The sequence below is a fragment of the Rhinolophus sinicus genome, linkage group LG15, assembly GCF_036562045.2.
Source record: "Rhinolophus sinicus isolate RSC01 linkage group LG15, ASM3656204v1, whole genome shotgun sequence".
Lineage (NCBI taxonomy): Eukaryota > Metazoa > Chordata > Mammalia > Chiroptera > Rhinolophidae > Rhinolophus > Rhinolophus sinicus.
In genome coordinates this window covers 49141802-49164832 of record NC_133764.1, presented here as the reverse complement: position 1 = coordinate 49164832, position 23031 = coordinate 49141802, and the positions used below count along the sequence as shown (strand labels likewise).

Sequence of the window (23031 nt, the reverse complement as noted above, 5' to 3'; positions counted from 1 at the left end):
TACCAAAAAAATAATAAGGTAGATTTATATGATGATTTGGAATTTTCCAAGATGCATAGTTAGGTGAAAAGAGGAAGGTTCAGAACAGCATACAAGTTATCCCACCATTTGGTCAAGAAAAAGAAATATGGAGATATGTACACATATGTTCATTGCAGCATTTACTCTCTGGAAGTTTCCCAGAGATGGGTAACAGTGCTTCCTTCTACAGGAGGGGAACAAGAAAACTAGGGGAAAACATATATTTTAAAATATATGTGTTATGTATTTTTAAACAAATTCTTTCTCTGTGTTCTGTTTTATGATATCTTGGCTGGTCGGGCTGTAAGATTCTTAGACAGCGTAGCCATAGCCTCCCTGATGGTCTTTGAGAGTCAGGATTTTAGGATGGTCCCTAAGGCAGGAGAAAGGACAGAATGACCTTAGAGGGTCACTTAATTGCAACATCAAGAGCCATGGCACACATGCAGGATCAGGTACATAATTTTCAGGGTCCAGCACAAAGTGTTGACCCCTTGTTCGTAAAGTATTAAGAATTTCAAAACAGTAAGAGCAGAACATGAAATCCAAGTGTAGGGGCCTTCTAAACACCCGGCCCTGCTTGACTACACAGGTCATACACCCATGGGGCCAGCCCTGTACACACACGGTGGCCAGTTGGGCAGAAAGGGGCAATTTTGCTGCAAGACATTTCAGTCCTGCAAAGCAGAGCAGACCCATGGCAGCTGGTAACTTTCGTCGAATCAGGACACACAGGAACGTAATTTCTCAGAGTCGTTTTCCAGTCACCACTGCTCTGATCATGAACTCAGAAGAGAAACCAAAGCAGTAAAATAAACATAAATCAAAGCCAACCATGTTAATAAAATGGACACAAAGGGTCAGTGTGGCAGTCAGGACATTAGAATTCAGACAGCTTTAGTATCTTTCTGGACAAATTACACAAATTGCTGTCAGAGGTATCCCAAAGTTCACACAAAATACTCCTCCTGGCTCATTTAACTCCCATTTCCCTGGCACTAAATTATTAACTGAACAAGCTTGAGCTGGTCCAGCTGTTGTCCCAATATAGGCCTGATGTCTGCATAGAAAATTGCTCAATAATCTGTACTAGACGTGACCTAGTGCTAAATTCATCCCTCCCTGAGCAGCGGCACCTGGCTGTAGGGGAAGAATCCTCTATACAGCATCCTGTTCCTTTTGGAGAGGGGGGCAGAATCCAAAGGTGGCCCTGCAGCCTCGGAGCAGCGGTCCATAACCCAGTAGTCAGTGATCTCCTGAGGCCAAGACCACAAGAGGGGCCCACAGAGACCTCCTCCGGTGGGTGAGAAGGAAAAGAGGGAGAGGAAAGGAAAAGAAAGGCAGACTCTATGTGAGATGAGAGCACAGGCTGAAGAGGGGAGGGAATGGAACGAGGAAGAGAGAAGAAATATAAGCTTTGGGACAAAGTATATGATTCCAAAGAGCACCTTCCATCACATTGCTGGCCCTATCTCAACTTCTAGAAGTCCTTCCAGTCCTTGAGGCTTAGCTCAAAGGACTCTTCCCCCACAGAGCTTTCACTGATTGCCACAGAATAATGTTGCTACAAAAAGAAATAATAACAGCTACCAACGGGGGAGAGTTTACTGCATGCCACCTGCATCATCTCATTTAGTGCCTCCAACCCTTTAAGGCGGACATTATTACTGTTCCAGTTTTGTAAATAAAGCAACCAAGGTGCAGCGAGGTTTAGTAACTTGCCCAAGGTCACACAGGTGGCAAGTGGTGCAGGTGGAACCAGAGAGTCCGACTCTTGAGTTCTCACTTTTAACCATTCGTTGCTACCATTTCCTTCTTCCGCGTCACTGAGTTCCCTCCAGTGACTGTTTTTCTGCATGTGTTATGAATGGTGATGTCCAAGCTTCATCTCTCCACCCCCACTCCTGGGATACCAGGGACTCTGTCTTACTCATATCTCTACTTCTCCAGCAACCCACTACAATGTCTGGCACATAGTAGGTGCTCAATAAACATCAATTCCATTCCTTTCTCTCATCAAACACATGTACAAGAAAATATTGTGTCTCAGCTACAGACTGGGAGAAAACACTTACAAATCACATGCCCAACCCAGGGTTTGTATCCAGAATATATTAATATAATGAATTCTCATAACTGAACAATAAGAAAACAGGCAACTCATTTAAAAAATGAGCGAAAGATATAAATAAATACTTCACCAAAGAGAATATAAGGATGGCAAATCAGCACATGAAAAGATGTTCAGTATCATCAATCATTAGGGAAATGCAAATTTAAAATATGATTAGATATTACTACACACCCATTAGATATTACTAATATTAGATAGTATTAGATATTACTACACACCCATTAGAATGACTAAAATAAAAACTACTGACGATACCAAATGCTGGCAGTGATGTGGAACAACTGGAACTCTCACACATTGCTGGTGAGAATGCAAAATGGAACAGCCACTCTGGAAAATAGTTTGGCAGTTTCTTATAAAGTTAAACATATATACACTTATCCAACGACCTAGTAGTCCAACTCCTGGACATTTACCCGGAGAAATGAATATTTATGTCTACACAAAAACTGGTACATGTATATTTATATTGTTTCTATTCATAATTGCCAAAAATTGGAAATAGCCCAAAAGTCTTTTAACAGTTGAATGAATAAATAAACTGTAGTGCCTCCATACAACGGAATACTATTCAGCAATAAAAAGGAACAAACTTTGGTACACACAACTTGGATGAATCTCAAAGGCATTTATGCCGAGTAAAGGAAGCCAGTCTCAAAAGGTTACATGCTGTATGATGCCATTTCTATGACATTCTTAAATGATAAAACTATAGGGATGGAGAACAACAAATCAGTGGTTGCCAAGGGTTATTGATGGGGAGGTGTGGCAATAAAGGAATAGCAGAAGGGAGTTTTTTTGGGGTGATGGAACAATCCTGTATCCTGATTATGGTGGTGGTTATATAAGTCTACATATGTGTCAAAATTCACAGAAGTACCTACTAGAATGGCTATAATAAAAATGATATAATAATAAGTGTTAGCAAAGATGTAGAGAAATTGGAACCCTCATATATTACTGGTAGGAGTGCAAAATTGTGCAACCACTTTGGAAAATAGTCTGGCGATCCCTCAAAAAGTTAAACATAGAGTTACCACATGATCCAGTAATTCTACTCTTAGATATGCCCAAGAGAATGAGAAAACACACACACACACACACACATACACACACACGCACACATATACATAAAGTTTTGTACACAAATGTTCATAGCAGCATTATTCACCATAGCCAAAAAGAGGAAACAACTCAAGTGTCCATCAACTGGGAATGGATAAACAAAATGTGGTACATCCATGCAATGAAACATTATTCAGCAATAAAAAGGAATGAAATACTGATACACGCTACAAAATGGATGAATCCTGAAGACATGCTAGGTGAAAAAAACTCACCAGAAAAGGCCACATGTTATGTAATTCCATTTGTATGAAATGTCAAGAATAGGCAAATCCATAGAGACAGAGTAGATGCATGTTCAGGGGTTGCAGGGAGGGAAAAATGGGGAGTAACTATTAATGGGTATAGGGCTTCTTTTTGGGCAGATGAAAACGTTCTGGAATTAGATAGTGGGGATGGTTGCACAACTTTGTGAAAGTACTAAAAGCCAGAGTTATGCACTTTAAATGGGTAAATGTTACGGTATGTTTCGGAATTATATCGACAAATAATTCACGGAACTATACACCAACAGAAACATAAATTTGAAAATTAAATTTAACAAAATTAAGCCTTGCACCTGGAGGGCAGGAACCAGGTTCTTAGCTGTTTTGTGTCACCTAAGGTGCCTCACACACTAAATGTTTACAATAGTGGTCCCCAAGCAGCTACACCTTGGAACCACTTCGGTGGGGTGGGGGTGGGGGTCTTTAACAACTTCTGATGCCTGGCAACCACCCCCAAACATCCTGATTTAACTGATCCGAGGTGCAAACTGGAGACTGAGAATTTTTAAAGCTTCCCAAGGTGATTCTAAGGGCAGCAGAATTTGAGACCTACTGGCTTAGCAAATGTGTGATGACCCACCATTCCAGGGAGCCAAAAGCCCCGCCTTCACCTCCGAGCAATCAGATCGGATTGGTCCTTGGCAAAAAGAGCAACTACAGTCATTCCCACTGTTCACCATGCCAGACAGAAACAAATCAGATCATTCTTTCCAGTTCCTTAAGGTCTACTGCTCTCTCTGTAAACATGGGGTTGACCACCAACAATTGAAGCAAGATCCATTCTACAACGCTCTGCCTCCGTTAGGATGGCCGGCTCTCTCGCTGGCCCCCTTGGTGGTTGGGGATAGAAAGTGGAGGAGGCAGGAGGAAACCACTTAATAAACATATTTTCAGTAGGGTGTAGCAGGCTTTCTGAGTTACCCTTCCCAGGGACATTCATATATTCAAAGAAGACCCCCTGCTAAACAAAGGCATGAATGGCTAAGGACAAAACTTCAGATGCTAATAGGGTTGGTTTTGAGAGAGGAGGTCTCTTTCCCTTCACTTTTCAGTCCGTGTCTGGACTGGTCCTGATTTTTTGGCCTGTCTGTTTTCTTAGAACACAGGACGAGAGCCGAGCTAGCAGCATTCCATTTGCTTAATGACTTGTGGTTTGAATCGAAATTTCATGAAGTTATGATTAGGTGTTGTCTGTGGCATTCATGGGTTTTCTAGGCCAAGCAATCTCACACTTAACTGAAAGCTCTTTTGTATTATCCACTGTTGTTCCATGCAGGTGTGCCGTTTCTCCCTTAGTTATTAAGATGTTTGGTGACATATTACAAAAACCAAATTAAGTAAGCTTAAGCAAGGGAGTTTATAAGATTACAGGAAGGAGGGGCAGCCGGATGGCTCGGTGGGTTAGAGCTCGAGTTCTTAACAACGATTTGTCGGTTCAATTCCCGCATGGGATGGTGGGCTGCACCCCCTGCAACTAAGATTGAAAACAGCAACTGGACTTGCAGCTGATGAGCCCTGGAAAAACACACTGTTCCCCAATATTTCCCAATAAAAGAAGAAAAGATACAGAAAGGACCAGAAAAGTTAAGCCTCAGAGAGAGCAAGTATCAGAACATGTAGTGTCAAGATCAGAGAGTAGAAACTGCAGCTCCATCCAAGTAGATGGGGAAGTTAGATCTCAGAGAATAATAATCATCTAACGTGAATTGAATGTTTACCTTCTGCCAGGCACTGATCTAAATTCTACATAAATTCTACATATATTAAGTCATTTAATCATAAGAATAACCCTCTGAGGTTATTCTTACCTTATTGTAATTATTATTAGGTATATTACTATTACTATTCCCTTTTACAAATGAGAAAACTGAGGTACCCAGACAATAAGCAACACATCCAATGTCTTCCAACTGGCATTTGAACTCAGGTAGTCAGGTTTCAGAAGCCACATATTTAACCATCATGTGAATGATGACCCCAAGAATTGTGCAGTAGGCAAACCTGTCCACCCGTACATGGCAATCCTGACCAGATCAGTGTTTCTCAACAGAGGCACTACGGGCATTTTGGGCCAGATCATTTGTTGTGTACGACTATCTCAACCCCATTTACTAAATGCCAGTAAGTAGTAAACCCCCCAATCATTGTGATAATTAAAATGTCCCCTGGGGGAAAGTAGCAGCCTCAGTTGAGAACCACTGGGACAAACAGACACCCTCAACAGGTGTCTACCTCTCTATTTCGTGAGCCCCTTGAGACCTAGTATCCATGTGCCTTCTCTCCCTCCTCCCCCAGCAATGGCCCAGAGAACTGTATACACATTCACCCCATAAGTTCAGGATGTGCTCTGTCCCTACAGCCTGAAGGCGCCCACAGACTTTGTCTCATGCTCTCTCCCCAGGATTTGGCTGGACACTGAATGAAGAGAGTTGTCTAGTCTTAGAGATCTAGGATGATAGGGGTGAAAATATGAGTCATACATGGTAGGTTCACCTTCAACGATCTTTCAGGAACATACAACAGTTTTCACAGTTTAGAAATTAGTAATTTCTAATATGAAAAAGAACAAATAAGAGTAATTTTTTTTTTTAATTTTGGAAACGAGAAAAGTACCTACAACCTTACCCCTGCATAGTTACTCTGTTTTGTATGTTACCTCCATTCCCTGTCTACACTTGCTCTCACAGTGTACACAGTTATAGTCAAAGAGCATACCTTCTGGGGTTCTGCTATTTCCACTGAACACTTATAAATGTTTTCCGTTTGCTACAGGGTTTCATACTGAATGATCTTTTTAATGTCTACATAGTGTTCCATTGCACAGAACTAGTTACATTTTTTAAAATGTCCCAAGTGTTAAATGTTTAGCTAATTTCCAGGTTGTTTTTTTGGTGTTTTTTTTGTTGTTTTTGTTTTGTTTTTGCTTTATCAGTAATGTTGCAATACATGTTTTTATGCACACAACTCTGGTTCTGTTTTAATTATTCAAATAATTCCCAGAAATGGGATTATTGCATCAATGGGTGTGGACATCTTTATGGCTCTTGGCACAAAGTTTCATATCACTTTCTTAGAGATATGTACCAATTTGCAACGTTTCCTGACAATCTATGAGTGCACCAATTTCACGGCAACTTCATCAGCATTAAGCACTCTCATTTTTTAAAATAATCCATCCACTATGTGAAATGGTGGTATTTCAAGTTGTTTTAAATTTGCATTTCTGTGATTTTATTCATTTTCCTGGTGCTGTTTCCTATTTGTATTCCTCCTTACATTAATAAATTGTACATAATGTCTAAAGTGGTCATTATTATCTTCATTTTACACATCAAAACCCCGCTCAGAGAGGTGAGGGAAAGTTGCCCAAGTTCACAGAGTGGGTCAAACTTGGAAGGAAAATTTTTAACTTGTTTAGCCCCGTGCTCTTCCCACCCCACCCATAGCTTCCCCTGGCTCAGATAGGCTCAGGGCTGAAATCAGCTTGCAGAATGCAGTTCCCACCCAGGAGCAGATGAAGGGCTGGTTCAAAGGGCCTCTGAGCTCAGTAGTTAACGCCCATCTGGCGCAAATAATGGGCCCAGAACCGGGCCTTCAGCTTCCTTCCCTGCCTCTTCTGCTCCAGGTCCTGTAGAACGAATAGGAGGGTTCCTAGTGTTTTACCTCTGATCAATTCCCGAGGGTAGTGATTTCCAGACCTGGCTGTTTCAAAAATCGCTTGCGAGAACACTTCCCACTTCCACTCAAGGATTCCCGGCCTACAGAATCATAATCTCCAGGCGCTGGGGCCTGAGGATTTATAGTTTTTAACCCCTCCAGGTAATGAGGCTCACCTGTGTTTAGAACCCACTGCCTTTGGGTTCGTAAGGTCACCGAAGGGTGCTTGTTAAAGATTCCATCCTACCTTGGGTCTGGTGTTAGGGCCGTGGACTTTGCATTGAGACAAGTGTGACGTCCACAGAACACACTAAGGAGACCTTTGAGGACTGGGAAAGGGCCTCTGCAGCCACCACTTTTCCAATTTAATCAAAAGTAGATGAGTCTCAGTTGGAAACAGCTTTTCCTTCTTCCCAGAGGAACCAGCTAAACTTCCGGTAAATCTGGTTTTCTCATCTAGCTCCCAAACATTAGCATAAAAGCACTGGTGAGTGAAAGAACAGGAGAACAGATTTCTGCCCAGGAGAAAACTCCCTCCCAAGCAGAAGGGGAGCTGCAGGGGACAGCGTGGCAGGTGGTGTTTAGCTGCAATCATGGGCTATTCAACAAACTCCCAAACCGCCTCTTAGATGCAAATTGTTCATCAGCAAATTGTTCATCACTTAGCCATTTATCCTGGGACTTGATGGCAGCAACTTAACTCGCCTTTTTCCCCCTTTCCCAAATCAAACTCCTGAAGAGCCTGCAGAGTCTGGAAGTCATACAGAGGCACCACTTCCTACGTGACAGGATAGGACACCACCCTGGAAGGCAATCACAAGCCCCAGGACTTAGAACAAGGAGTCGGGTTTGTTGCGCAGGCAAAATCACAAAGATGTTTTTACATAAGTTCCAAAATATTTCTCCCTTTATTGGAGTTGGGGAGAGAAGATATTTAACTTCAGATTTATAGCAATCTTCCTACCTTCTTCTCCACCACATGCTTATCTGTAAGCGGGAAAATCTGGGGTTGCAGCCCAGACCAAATAATTTGTCTATCAAAAGCCCACAGACTTGGTGACAAAGGACTGGTGAGAGCACAGTGTATCTCTGTGTCATGACCTGCGAACAAAACCATTAAGTGAAGACACCATGAGATTACAATCAGTAAAAAAAAAAAAAAAAAAAAAAAAAAAGGAAAGAAATTAAATCTGTCAAATTGACAAAGATTAAAAGGAATTATAATACCCACTGTTGGCACTAATACTTCCTGGAAGGCAACTGGGCAGTTTGTGTCACAAGCCCTAAAAATTAGGTAAATCCCATGTCCCAGTGTTCATGCTTCTAGGAATTTATCCCAAGGGGCAAAAAAAAAAAAAAAGATACATAGGTACTGTGAGACCTGGTCTTATTTTAATATAAATAAGACTGGGTCTAATATAATATAATATAATACCAGGTATAATATAATATAATACTGGGTCTAATATAATATAATACCTGGTCTTACATTAATTTTTGCTCCAAAAGACGCATTAGAGCTGATGGTCTGGCTAGGTCTTATTTTCGGGGAAACATGGTGTTACTTGCAGTGGTATTTGTAATATTTTTTTTTTTTAATAAGCAAACAAATGTTTTGTGTTTTTTTCAATTGGGGAAGGGGAACAGGACTTTATTGGGGAACAGTGTGTACTTCCAGGACTTTTTTCCAAGTCAAGTTGTTGTCCTTTCAATCTTAGTTGTGGAGGGTGCCGTTCAGCTTCAAGTTGTCCTTTCAGTCTTAGCTGTGGAGGGCTCAGCTCAGCTCCAGGTCCAGTTGCTGTTGCTAGTTGCAGGGGGCGCAGCCCAACATCCCTTGCAGGACTCGAGGAGTTGAACTGGCAACCTTGTGGTTGAGATCCCACTGGCCCATGTGGGAATTGAACCGGCAGCCTTCGGAGTTAGGAGCATGGAGCTCTAACCGCCTGAGCCACGGGCCGGCCCTATTTGTAATATTTTTAAGTGGAAATGACTTAAGGTTCAATAGAAGAAAATAAAAATTATGGATATACAACAGGAATCTAGTAAGCTCTTCAAAAATAATGCTATAGAACAGGAGTTGGCAAACCATATCCAATGGCCAAATGGACCAGCGTCCTGCTTTTGTAAATAAAGTTTTATTGGAACACAGCCATGCTCATTTGTTTATGTGTTGTCTATGATTGTTCTCATGCTACAATGCCAGAGTTGAACAGTTGCAACAGACCTTATGGCTTGCAAAGCCTAAAATATTTACTATCAGAAACTTAATAGAAAAAGTTTGCCAACTTCTGCTATAGAAGAATATTTACTGACAAAGGCAAATGTTTATAATATATTGCTAAGTGAAAATAAAAAATCAGGCCACTGCATACCATTTTTGTTATGCATAGAAATAAGACTGAAAGAAATTCAAATAACAATGGTTCTCTCTGAGTGGTAGAATTATGGGTGGTCAGATGTTCCTGGATATTCCTTGATGGCTTTTTTGTTTTTCACATCCTCCATCCATACAAAATATGAATTGCTTCTATAATTGGCAAGAGGAAGCAGGAAGAAATAAGAGTAACTGAGAGAAAGATCATATTTTGGTCTGGCTTCAGTGCCATTTTCCACGCTCCCCTCTTGACCCCCACCTCAACCCCTATCCCAATCTCTCTCCGAGGCAATTCTGTGCCCCACCTCCACCCCAATCTGGCTTTGCTTTGCAAAACCCCTGCTTTAAAAAAAGGGGCGAGGATTCCTTTTATTCTGGCTGGGGCCACCACAGCATTTGCACCTGGGGACTTGGGGTGCTGGGAGAAAGGGAGGAGTAGAGAGGGAGGAGGGAGAAGGAGTGGGGCTTTTTTAAGCGATTTTGCCTCTGAACTAAAAAGTCAAGCCTTAGGAACCTAGGCATTCAAGGCCCTTACCCATTCTCCAAACCAACCTGTGTTGCCACAGTCTAAGGGCACTGGTAAGTAAGCCCTTATGCCAAGGTTGGAAACCTGAGTACGTCCTTTGCAGCATCACACTAGTGTAAAGGGCAAACTTGGAACTTAAAAGTGGTAATAATAACCTCAATGATAAACTCTTATGCTTGCACAGCACATTACCGTTGTCAAATTTCTTTTACACACTTATGTCATTCTAGTTCTTCTTAATTAATTGATGTATAAATAGACATTTTTAAGCACCTACAGTGTACAGGAAGTGTAAAAAAAATATAAGCATCGCATAGTGGCCTTCAATCAAGTTGAACATCAGAATCACCTGAGGAGCTTTAAACAAAAGTTTAGATGTCAGAACCTCCAGGGGTGCAGCCAAGGAATCTGGTTTTTAAATCTCCCCCCAACCAGCTCTCCCTATGCAAGGCAATAAGACCAAATGATTTCAATAGATGGTTCTGGAATTTGGCTGCACATGAGAATCTAAAAGTCCCAGTGCCCAGTCTGGCACGCAGATAGATTAAATCAGAATATCTTGGCGGGGAGGGGGGCAGGTGTTGGTATTTTCTAGAGCTCCCCAGTGATTCCAACGTGCAACCAAGCCTGACAGCCACTGAACTGAAGGAATGCAGAGGTGATAAGAAGGTAGAGAGGACAAGAGATGTTTCTGCAAGAGATGGGATCTGAGCCACGGCTTCAAGAATGAACAGAAAAGAATAAAGAAATTTGAGGGTGAATAACAGCACAGCAAATGTTTGGCGTAGGCAAAAGATTTGTAATGAAAAATAAGGCTGGGAGCATAGGGTGGGGCCAGACCCTGAGGGGCCCAGAATGCCAACTAAGGCATTTAACTTATTAGTAAGAAAGAGTCATAGAAGATCTTGTGAAGCTCTTGGGGAAGATAAACCTGGGAGTAGACAGCAAATGCAAAGAGAAAGGCTTAGGGGAGCAGATAAGAGAGTGTTAAAGATTTTCTAAAGTGATAATACCTAGTAATGGAGAGCAGACAGAGAAAGATGGACATTCTCAAATACTGCTGGTGGGTGTATAAATGGATACAGCCTTTCTGGAAGGCAGGGCAGCCCCAGGCCTTCGAATGCCTTTGTGAGAATGGGAGCCAGACACCCCAACCTCCAAGTAGACACAACCCCACGCCACAGTGTGTGGTTTGGTAAGCAGAGTTGATTTTCAGCCCCATCTTTTTCCCCTTGACACTGCCCCCCACGCGCAATGAACAACACTCACAAGTATCTGCTGCAGCCCTGCTGGAGGTCAAGTTCGCAAAGTCGTAGAACTGCACACAATCAGCCTCAGCTCTGGATCACTAAACATGAAGCATTTAGAGATTGTTCCTGCACAGGTGCACTCCCCGCAGAGCTATGTGTATCTTGGAAGCAGTGAGGGTTCTGAAGAACTTGGACCAAGACGGAGCACCTCAGTGGCAAGCATCGTTGGTCATCCATACGGTAGATACTTTCCTCGTCTGCCTTGATTCAGAACCCTGCGTTTGTCACACAGCAGTGTGCCCAGCACCGAGGATGACTTGGGATTGCTCTAAGCCATTCCTGGTAGTAATTTCTGTTCCCTTTGCAAGAGATTGGTCCAAGGGAACATATAACACAGTTCTAGCTAATAAGAGGATTTGCCTCCCCCAAATGGGAGACGTATGTGAGGTTGAAGCCCTTTGCTGCCAACAAGAACCTAATGATACAATGACTGTCGAAAAAAAGAGAGAACCTAATGAGCTCCTCCTTGATACTAAGGATTTAAAGAAGGATAAGTTTCCAGTCCTATGAGAGTTTAAATTCTGCAGAGGAAGACAAACCCATGGGACAAGTACTCCAGCAGAGGTATGAATAAAGTTCTCAGGTGACAGGAGGCAAATTGACTAGGTCTGAGGATAAGAGGCTATATAGATGGGGTTTTGTTACAGACATTAGGTTTCAGTGATATCCAGGTGAAGATGTCTGTGATGCTGCAGGCAAGAGGTCTGAATTAAACAGATAAACTCGGAAGGCATCAGCAGAGAGCTAGTAATTGAAGTCATGGGAGACGTTAGGATCTCCAAGTATATCTGTCAGGCACGCTTTCCGCAGCTTAAAAATGAGACTAGCAGGGCCAGGCCTGGATCGATGCATTCATTGGCTTAACTATATCAAAGTCAGAGCAGCATGGCTGTGATGGAGCCTACTGGTCTTCTCCCCAGGCTCACAAGACAGATGCTGCAGCTTCAGACACCGTATCCTCACGTTTTGCTTAAAGGCAAGAAGGGCTGCTTCGCCTCACACAGTTGTTCCCTGAAATCCCTCCCACTTCTACTCATGCCCTGCTGGCCAGGACTATGTCACGTGTCCACCCTTAAACAGATCACAGACGAAAATAAATTATTTACCGTGATTTCTTAGACCAATCATTGTTCATCCCCTGGAGGGTCACTGTTACTGCACAAGAAGAAAAAGAATGGGCGACCAACTGTATCTGCCACTCCCTGAGGGAGCCAAGAGAATAGATAAAGGTCTAAGACAGAAAACTGGGAATTTGTCAACATTTTCAGGAAAAGGGAGGAAGATGAAAGTAGAAAAGATCAGAAAAGCAGGAAGAGGGAGTCCCAGAAGACAAGAAAAGAATTTCCAAAAGGAAGAAGTGACCAACAGCTTCAAACATTATAGGGAGGTCAAGTAGATGACGACAACCCAGCGAGGCCATTTACCTTGGCAAGTAGGAGGTCACTCTTGACCTTGGTAAGAGTGTTGTCAAGAACATAAAAACAGGGTGAGTAGGAGGTGAAGTGAAGCGTGCAGGAAAAGGGGAAACAAAATGTGCAGCAGAGAGAGAACACGAGGAGGGAAAATCTGTATTGAGCACAGAGCCTGCCAGAATCCTAAGCTATTGCTAGACCTGATTGGCGCTAAGCAGGAAGAGTGACCAGCTTCCTCTACTGCATATTCATCAGGGACCTTCTTGCCAGCTTAAGAGAGAGCGATGAGACAGAAGAGCCCCTCCCACCCTGGCTCCATGATTAATTCCTGTCTCTCTTGGGGCTTGGCATAAAAGAAGGACTAATCATGCTTTCCTACCATCTGGGCAATATGGTCTCCCATCAGCTGGTACAAAATGAGGGGTTTGTGACACTTAATGGCAACCCTGCCCCCATCACATCTGAGCCTTAATCTCTTGAATTAGCCAAATCAAGGAAAATTTGGAGATGTATTGTGATTCAAGTGATGGAATAAATAACCCATTGGCCAGGGTGCACTCCAAGTCTCTCCACCTTCATAACGCTTAATTGGAGAAAGCTGAAATGTCGTGACTGGCTCTGCAGATGTCTTCCAGGGAGACACAGGGGTCTAGGCAGTAGGGTTACAGCAGGAACGTGCCTGGACTGGGTTCTTCCTGTGGGGCCTTCCCAGAGCTTCCCCATCCGCTGTCCATCCTGGACCTATGAGCTAAAGCAAAGGGATATCTCAGGATGGGCTAGGGGAGGCCATGCTGGGCAGAGGCTCCCTATTCTCCCCGCAAAAAAAGTTGGAAAGAAATGATATGAGGATTCTGTGATCCTAGAGCCCCTGTGTGTCCCTCTGTCCTGGGGGTTGGTATCACACAGCACTGGACTCCTCCAGGAATCTCTCTGTCCCATAGACTGTTTGCTGGGCAAGGACAAGATCTGCCTTGTTCACACCCCTCTATGCCCAGTGCCCAGACTAGGGACTGGCACGGAGCAGTACTCAAGGAGTGTTGACCACGTGAACAAACGAATGAATGAAAGAATGAGAGGTTGCAGAGAATATATTCTGACCACAAAACACTCCTCAGAAGGCATTTCTTCAGGGACCGCCATGTGGTCATGGGGGGACATTGTGCCACGGGACCATGCCTTCTGACAGGAATGTAACGGCTTGGGCCCCACTCCTGGTCTCCTTTAGATTACAAAGCACCTTCCTATCTGGTATCTCAGGCAATATTCATAAATATTGTTTGCAAACCTCTCTGTGTTGGGCACCGTCCTAAAGATGCCAGACACTCAGCAAACGAAACAAAGATCCCTCCTTTCTGTAGCTTCCAGTCTAATTTGGGCAGACTGACAGTGAAAAAGTAAGCTATTAATCCTTACAAAAATTGTACAGAGTAGGTACTACTATTATCCCCCCCTTTTTTTAAGGACGGCGCAGCTCACAGTGGCCCATGTGGGGATCGAACCGGCAACCTTGATTGCATTAGCACCACGCTCTAACCGACTGAGCTAACCGGCCACCATTATCCCTATTTTTTAAATGAGGAAACTGAGGCACAGAGAGGTTAAGGGATTTGCTCAGTCTCATAGCTGGTAAGCAATAAACATGGATTCCAACGCAGGCTGTTTGGCTCTGGAGGCCACACACTCCACCTCTATGCTAGTCTGCCTCTCCAGGAATGGCCTCGCGGGTTCTTGGGAGAACCAAATGAGAGAACATGTATGAAAGCACTTTATAAACTGTAAAGCACTGTGCACATGTTGGAGGTGATAATGTGACTGACCAGGATCTGCTGGGACGATGACTATCGTGGGAAAGCGACTTCCAGTCTCCTGCTCACCACTCGGCCAGGGCCTCTTTCTCTACCACCCTTCAGCTCTGGGGTTCTCCAGGATGCTTTTGACGTGAGCATCTCCAGGACACTTTTGACGTGAGCGTCGGGGGTGGAGGGGGGCTGGGGGACGTGCAAAATAATGAATTCAGCTCCCTTCCTGGTGGCTCAGATGTCCCGCAGAGACACAGCCCAGACAACTACCTTGCTCCTCAGCCACGTTTTTATTTTGGGTCTTTGTCTTGTAGGAAGAGAAGTCCTTGTGGCAGCGTGACTAAAGCTGATGAGTCATGCGCCCTGCTGGCCTCCTCCAGCCTCCTCCGTGCACCAGTAACCATCAGCTAAGAGACAGGAGAGTGGATAGCGTGTCCCTGCCCACCTGCAGCTGGAGGCGAGGGCTGGGGACTGGGGAAGCTAGGACTTCCCTGCAGGCAGAGCAGATGGTGGCTGCTCGATGAAGGCACTAGTCACTCACACACAGACATACACGGCCACATGCACAAAGCGGCCTGAAGAGGGGCTTGTCGGACCTTAGAAAAGGGCACTCAATAGTTACTGGCTGGCTTGAGACTCTGCTCCTGCAGTCTCTCTGCCAGTGCCTTTTTTCTTAAATAAACTAACTTATATTCCTTTAAAAAAAAAAAAATAGTTACTGGCTGACCGAATGAATGCATGAGCAGAAGAATACATAACAGATCACATTGGCAAAGTACTTTACGGTTTACAAAGCACTGTCACGTACTTCAGTTCATATAATTCTCTGGAAAGAATGATGAGGTGGCTGTCACCAGTATCCCAATTATATAAATGAGAAAACTGAAGCTCAGAGAAGTAATGTCACTTTCTCAAAGTCTCAGATCTGATCCAGGGGCATTCACTGAATGAATGAATGAATGAATGAATGAATGGAGTTGGTGAGCCAGAGTCTAAAACCATGTGATCTTCTCTAAATTCAGTACTCTTCCTACCATACATGCTGCCATATTTCCTCGTGAAAAGTTAAAGAGAGTCTCCTCTGAGGAATTGAAGTTGAAGACAGTTGTGAGAACAACACTGTGCAGTAATCTGTCCTGGAGGGCCAGTGTCACCTTCTTAGCTGATGCCTTCCCATGTACAGAGTGACCTGCCCTCCAAGCCCACCAAGCACTTGCTCTCGCAGCCATCCCAGACCACACCAGGCTGCTGTGTTGTAACATATCTACGTACAGGCTTCATCCTGCCTCAGATGGTGAGCTCCCAGAGCACTAAGCTTTGTTCATCTCTGCACCCCAGCATCTGGCATCACAAATGAATGAACGAATGAATGAGATATGTGACAGATTCTCTTTTCCTGTGTTCTCCAAAATGAAAAAACAATAATAGCCTGACCCCCAAGATTCTGCCCAATGTTTTGGTAGGAAGTGCATATACAGGGCCAATTCTGAAAATCCAGACTTCTCTCTCTGTCTCTCTCTCCCCTCCCCCTTAGAAAGCCTACCAATATTTAGGAGGGCAATCTCAGCTCCCAGAGAGCAAAAGGGGACAAGCGCATCCTAGCTGCTCTGCCCTAGGCAGCCCCAAAGAGCTAAATTTTCTTTTTCCCTCAAAAGGGCCTACATAGCAATGCTTCCATCTACGTCTTCATTCTCCCACACCTCCCTTTTCCGCCTCCTTGCAGACAGCCCAATGCTGCCACCCTCCCACCCAGCCCTCTGCTATCAGAGCTCTGAACACCCAAAAAGGAAAAACGATTTGTGCGGAGCGAAGACAGAGCCAGGGAGGAAGGGAAGGGCTTTTCGCTACCAGCTGATGTTCTGCAGACGGAGCTGCCTGTGTCTGTGCCAAGGCTGTGGCTGCCAGCAAAATCTGAAAGAGATAGGGGAGGGGAGGTAGAGAAAAATATACTGATTTCTACAGTATATCCTGAGTCCTATCTTAAATTGAACTAAATTGTCTTCCTCAAGAGGGAGGATGAGATCAAAGGCCCATAAATGACAGAGAACCACAGGAGATCATTCATTCATTCAACAAACATTTACTGGGCACACTGCATGCCACACAACACACTCAGCACAAGGAATGCAGGTGTGAAAGACAGCATACCTCCCCTGGGACATCTCACATTGGAGGAGGAGAAACAGGCAAGTTAACAGGTAACCGTACTACAGTGTGATCAGAGATAAGGAACAGACAAGCACTGCTCACATTAGAAGTCAGAGGAGGGACACCTCACCCAGACTCAGGCGCGAAGGGGTAGTCAGAGAGTCTGCCTGCTGGAGGTGACACCGAAAATGCTGCGTTGTGAAGCCTGTGGAGGAATTAGATCAGTGAAAATGGGAGGTGAGGCATTCTGAGGCAGCAGGAATGGCCTGTGTGAAGGCAGGGGCCTGACAGAGAGACAGCATGGCCAGCAAGGGTCATGATTTGGTGCAGCCGACTGAGGGGTGTAGAAGAGTGCCAGACTGTGAAAACCTTTGTTGCAGATGCTAAGGAGTTTGAATATTATTTTAAAGCCATTTGGGCTTTTGTCAAAAGGCTTTAAGGGGATGAGGTGACCAGATTTGCCTTTTGGGAAAACGAGTCTGGCAACCAGGTGGGGAATAGGTTCCCAGGGTGCGAGACGGGAAAGTAGGAGACCACTGAGGAAGCTAGGGTGGTAACCCAGGGACAAACGGTGCAGACCTGGACTTAGGGTGTTTCCCGTGGGGAGGCAGAGGGAGACGCAAATCTGTGAGGAACTGAGGGAGTAGAATTACTGGATGTGGTGACCAGCATAGGAGATGGGGAGTGGGGGAGGGAGAAGAGGATGGTTCTGACTTGGGTGTCGAGTGGGTCAGGTGCCATGAACAGACATGGGGAATCCCGGCAGTAGAGAAAGTTTAGACAGGAAACAAATGAGTTCAGTGTGAGGTCTGAGCTTAAGGCACCTGTAGACACCCGGGGGAGACACCCAGCAGTGGGGTGGAGGTAAGGTGTGCAACTCAAGAGGAGGTCTGGACTGGAGACCAACACTTGGGAGTCAGCGTAGCTGCTGTGGTTTAAGCCATGGGTGTGGATGCGATTGCCCAAGAAGAATGTGCACACTGAGAGTAGGTCCACGCCATCTTCCCGCCCCCAGGTCTGATGGGCTGAGACAATGTAAGTGAAAGTGCTTGTCTTGACGCGTGGGTCAGAATGGACTCTCAGTAAATTGTAGTTGAATGAACAGTAGGTCAGAAAAGAATCGTGAATAATCATTTCGTGTAATATTTTACTCCCAAACATGATCAATGCCGTTCCCCTCTTTCTTTTAAAACCTTCTATCCTATTGTCTCTTGATCCTGGTAATTGGGAAGTTCTTCAGATGCACACCTCACATTCTTCCTGCAAGGAATTGGGATTCCAGCCTTTCCAGTCCTCGAGTCCTGATATATTCACCAACTGCTCACTCTCTCTTCTTGCCTCCTACACGCTCCCTTGCCTGATATTTTTAAACTGTTTTATTTTCAGACAGGATTCGTCACTGCCATCAGCTGCCTATTTGAGGTATTTTCATCAAATATTGTATTTGTGTAGTTAAACCATAACTTTGCATAGAGGAAAGCAATGCCACAAATAATCCAAAATGATCAATTTAAATGACTTCTAATTGGATTAGGAAGCTGCTTTGGTCCTTGCCTCTAAATATAGGTATGTTAGCTATTCCAAAAATCAGATCCAAGCAGAATGACCATTTTAGGGAGAATTGATACAAGAGGAACTTGCCTAGAAACTGCCCCATTATTCCATCCAAAGGCCTTCAACACGGCACCCAGCCTTCTATCCATCCATCTTTATATCCTCTCATCCATTCCATCTCTCCATCTTCCAATTGACCCATCCATCCATCCATCAAATCCATCTATCTGTCTACCCATCCACCATCCATATATCTATCTAAAATCATCTTTCGAATGCCTACTCTATGGCAGACACTACACTACGTGCTGAAGGATATGAAAATAAATAAATGAGACATGAAACCAAGAATCTTCCAGTCCAAATAGGAAGAAAGACCCAAGATAAAAAAGACTCTACCTTATAAGTGCTCTAAAAGAAGAATTGGAAGAGAGGACATACTCTTTCTAGGGGAATCAGGGAAGACTTCATAGGAAAGGTACTTGAAGCAGGAAAGCGATTTGGAGGTAGATTGTTTACCTCTCACCGAGATTCAGGGCAGAGTGGCAGGATTTAGCTCCCAACTCCTGGATATGGGGAATCTAGCTATGGGACTTCAAATCACATCACCTCTTTTGGCCTAAGTATCTTCATCAATAGATCAAAGGGGTTGTATCAGTGCTTTTCTATGCTCCACTGAGTGTAGGGCAACCTACTGTCCCAGTTTGCCTGGGGTTCTGCAAATTTCTTGGGATTCCAGAGTTGTAATGCTAAAACCGGACAAATCGGGATGAGTTGGTCACCTTAACTGAACCTTACAGCTCTCACAGGGAGGCCACCGAGGCAGGAGTAGGGGAGGACAGTCCAGGGGGATCAGAGCCCCCATTTCCACTTTAACTGGATCAGTCATGGCTTGTTTTACACATTGAGCTTCTATAGTAGATTTTGTTTGAAGAAACATTCCACTGCTTTTTGGAAAAAGAGTTTGAAAACCATTGGACTTAATGATCTCTCGTGTCCTTACAGTCTTTTGAAATTAAAATTAGTATATATCTATGAAAAACTAATCTCTCTCTCTCCTTTCCATCATTCTGCCTTGTATTTTTTCCTTTGATGAGCTGGAGAAGAGACTATGAGGTAGAAATAAGTAGTTTCGCTCAAAAGTCTTCCTTCCTATAGGACTTCTAGGGGCTCTAAAATAAATGAGAAAACACTCAACTAAATTAAACATGGTTGAGTTTTAAAATCAGTTTATAGCATCCCAGACCAGCCTGCAGGCAGGTATCCATTTTATACCTTTCTCCCTCTCCACTCCAGTACCACTCGTTCTGGAATTATATCTCTGAGGGTATGTTTAGAGAAAGTGGGGGACAATTAACCTAAAGAACCCCCTCTTTTTCGGGGTGGGGCAGAGAGCTGAAAGGGGATCAGGCAAAGCAGTTGGAAACATCTCAGCTCCCCCTCCCACTCCAGATCCTTCTGGCAGCTCTAATTGAAGCCTGTCACAAGGAGAGAAGCCAGCTGCAAATTGCATTCATCAACGAATTACAGCAATTACAGCCCCAGCCCCAGCCTAATGGGGGTGACACATCCAGTCAGGCAGTTCCTTCCTCTGATTCAGAGATGCCAAATGCTTTGGGCCTCCGGGGTCACTTTCCCCAGTCCAGACCCCAAACTTTGTCCTGGCCCTACACCCTGCCTTCAGCCAATACATCAGGGAGGATGGGTGCTCCTCACACTTCTCCAGGGTGTTTCTCTCAACCATCACTGAAATTCACTCCACAATCTAGACCCAGTTCCTGTTGCTGTTCTCTAAGGTGAGTTTCCCTCAGACTTGGTCCTTCAGAGAATTGATTTGGGGCCAGTTCAAGGGCCTGTTAAGAATGCTTTCCTTGTTGGCAGTGGGCCAGCTCAACTCCTCCTGCCCACCCTAACACCATGGGGCCAAGCTGAGGGTGAGGTTCAGATGAAACCTGTGGAGGTGTAGTAGAAGTGTCACCTCCCAGAAAGAAAGGTATGTAGGTATGTGGCCACCCACACCTGTCCACAGCTGCTTCCTCACTCCCCTCCCTGGAGCCAGCAGCTCTGGTTTCAACAATTTGAAGGGGTGTGTGTGTGTATGTGTGTGTGTATGTGTGTGTGTGTGTGTGTGTGTGTGTGACATACTATGGGAAATCCACATGTGAAGGACAAGGAGATGTAGAGGGCATGACACTGGGCTCTCTGTGTGATTTGGGGTATAAAAGGGCAGTCAAATACCCTCAGACAATGCTCTTTTCCTCTCTTGCTTTTTGCCGTAGAATTCTGGCACCTCTACAAACAGGGCTGAGCCAGAAAAAAGGCAGGTTCAGAAGTCAGTCTCTCGATCCCCCAGCCTTTGGGCAGAAACTCATCTCTTCCTCTCTCCCAGTCCCTGTTTGAATATGGGAGGGGGCAGGGAAAGAAGGTGTCTCTTCTGTGCTCAAGTTTCTAAGGAAGCCAGCCCAGATCCCACCCTTCCCTTCCAGAGAACGTATCCTGTGATGTTTAAGTCAAGCCTTGAGAATGAATTTCTCCTGTCCTTTCTCCACGACAAGAAGTGGGGATGGATACAGCCAGTAAAGGGAAAACACAGAGAAGAGGTTTGGCTCAAATGTCCCCTGGGACACCAAAGCTTTCTGCCTGGGGGAGCAGTGGGGCTCTGGTGCCCCATTGGCAAGGGAAGAGGTCAACAGGCGTGACTCAGTAGCCCCAGCTTCCTGGAGGCTCTTGAAGGAATGCAGCGTTTTATCCTGAGTTTCAGATAAACCTCCAGAAGAGAGACAGCAGGATCAGAGGAAGGAACCAAGGACAAAGAGACAGATGGCGGCAGAAACAAGGCTAGACAGACGAGGGCAGATAAGGGCTGAGGCTGAGGCCGAGAGTGAGAGTAGAAAGAGGACTGGATTGCCAAACAAAGACAGCAATTAGGACTCTGGCTTGCCCAGGTCAGCTGACTCTTCTCTTCTCGGGCTACACCCTGAGAGGATACCCTCGCTGCCCCACCCACATCCCCTGGACTGTCTGAGTGTTGGCTCCAAGGGCTCCTGGATGCCCTTCTCTGGAGACCCCAGCAAGCAGCAGCCCATTAGCTGACTGCAGAGGATAGGAAAGACCAGCCTCGCTGCCTCAGGAGGGGACACTTTCTGGGTTCCATTCTCCATCAGAGAGCTGCCCCACAGGATCACACAAAAATTAGCCTTCAGCTATGAGAGCCCTGTCCTTGCTTAACCCCTCCCCTTCTCCTGAGACTGTGCCCTCAATAAACCATGTGTCCCCTGAATCCCTGTCTCAGGAAACCTCATCTATGTGGCCTTTGTGTACAGATTGCCCCTGAGCTGCAGCGCCTAGGACAGTGTGTCAGTGCATGGTAACGCTAAATAGTATGATATTGAATGTGGTTGATTGAGAGAATGAGTGACTGATTGGATTAATGCTCTTGATGGGAGATAAGTAGGTAGAGGGGTTTACTGCAGGACTGCTCTCCCCCACACACATGATCCCTGTGGTTTATCCCAGTACATCCTGTCTGCATATAGGCCACCCGCTTATGTAGGTGCAAACTCAGGGGCAGATAACACAGTTTGTGGCTTATCCAGACCCCCATCTTCCCCCTCAGTATCGCCTGATTGAGCCCTCTCTCTGCTCCAGCACCTTTGGGTGGGGTGAGGGGTGGGGTGGGCACAGGAAGGCAGCAGGGAGGGTAAGATGATGAAATCTCAGTCTGTCAACACTGTTGCTACTGTCACAGCAGTCTGATGAAAGATCAGAAACTATTGGGTAAAATCATGTTAGGAATTTTCTGTGGATCCCAGGTATCTGGGTTCATTATCAAATAGATAATTAAATTGCTGTTTATAGAGTGAAGACACCTTGAATGAAGTTAGGAAACCTAAACTGCTAAATAATCAGGTTTGGATGATTGAGAATCAGTTTGATGAGATGTTTTAAGACAAATCAAGATAAGCAAAGTCTTCACCTATTCAGAAAGCTTTTCAGGAAGGAGAGTCTGCAGATCTGTCAGGTTTTTCAGAACTTCCTGTCATCTACCCTCCTTCCAGACTGCTGCAGTTTGATCCGTTTCTCTTCTGACTTCAGAAGAACAATAGTCTTTCCATTCTTTTATCCATAATGTTCCTTCTTCCAAATATCTGGGCCTGCACTGTCAATAGAAATAGAATGTGAACCACATATCAATTTAGAATTTCTGGCAGCCACATTTTTTTAAAGGCAAAAACTTTCTTACCAGGTGAAATTAATTGTAATTTATTTTTAAAGTCAATACAACTGTATGCTTTTATTTTATTTTATTTTTTAAATTTTATTGGGGGACAGTGTGTTTTCTCCAGGGCCCATCAGCTCCAAGTCGTTGTCCTTCAATCTAGTTGTGGAGGGCACAGCTCAGCTCCAAGTTCAGTTACCTTTTCCAATCTTAGTTGCAGGGGCACAGCCCACCATCCCATGCCTGCATCCCATTGTGCTCTAAGCAACTGAACCATCCTGTAATTTATTTTATTTCACTAATATATTTAAATTTTTTCACTTCAACATATCTATATAAAAAGTTATGAATATTTCACATTCTTTTTTTGTACTAAGTCTTTAAAATGTGTTGTATTTCACACTTACAGTATGTCTCAGTCCAGTTCCCTTGCTTAGTCGCTACATGTGGCTGGTGGCTGCCACATGGCCAGCACAGGTCTAAATC

At 44.5% G+C, this 23031-nt stretch overlaps 1 long non-coding RNA gene across 1 annotated transcript; it reads right to left on the bottom strand.

Moving 5' to 3' along the window:
- Positions 1–8482: 8482 nt before the first annotated feature.
- On the bottom strand, positions 8483–22478 carry LOC141568908 (uncharacterized). The gene is made up of 3 exons (XR_012492210.1): positions 22303–22478; positions 16903–16977; positions 8483–16535 (listed from the first exon to the last, which is right to left on the bottom strand). It is a non-coding gene; the product is annotated as an uncharacterized LOC141568908 (long non-coding RNA).
- Between the last annotated feature and the right edge of the window lie 553 nt (positions 22479–23031).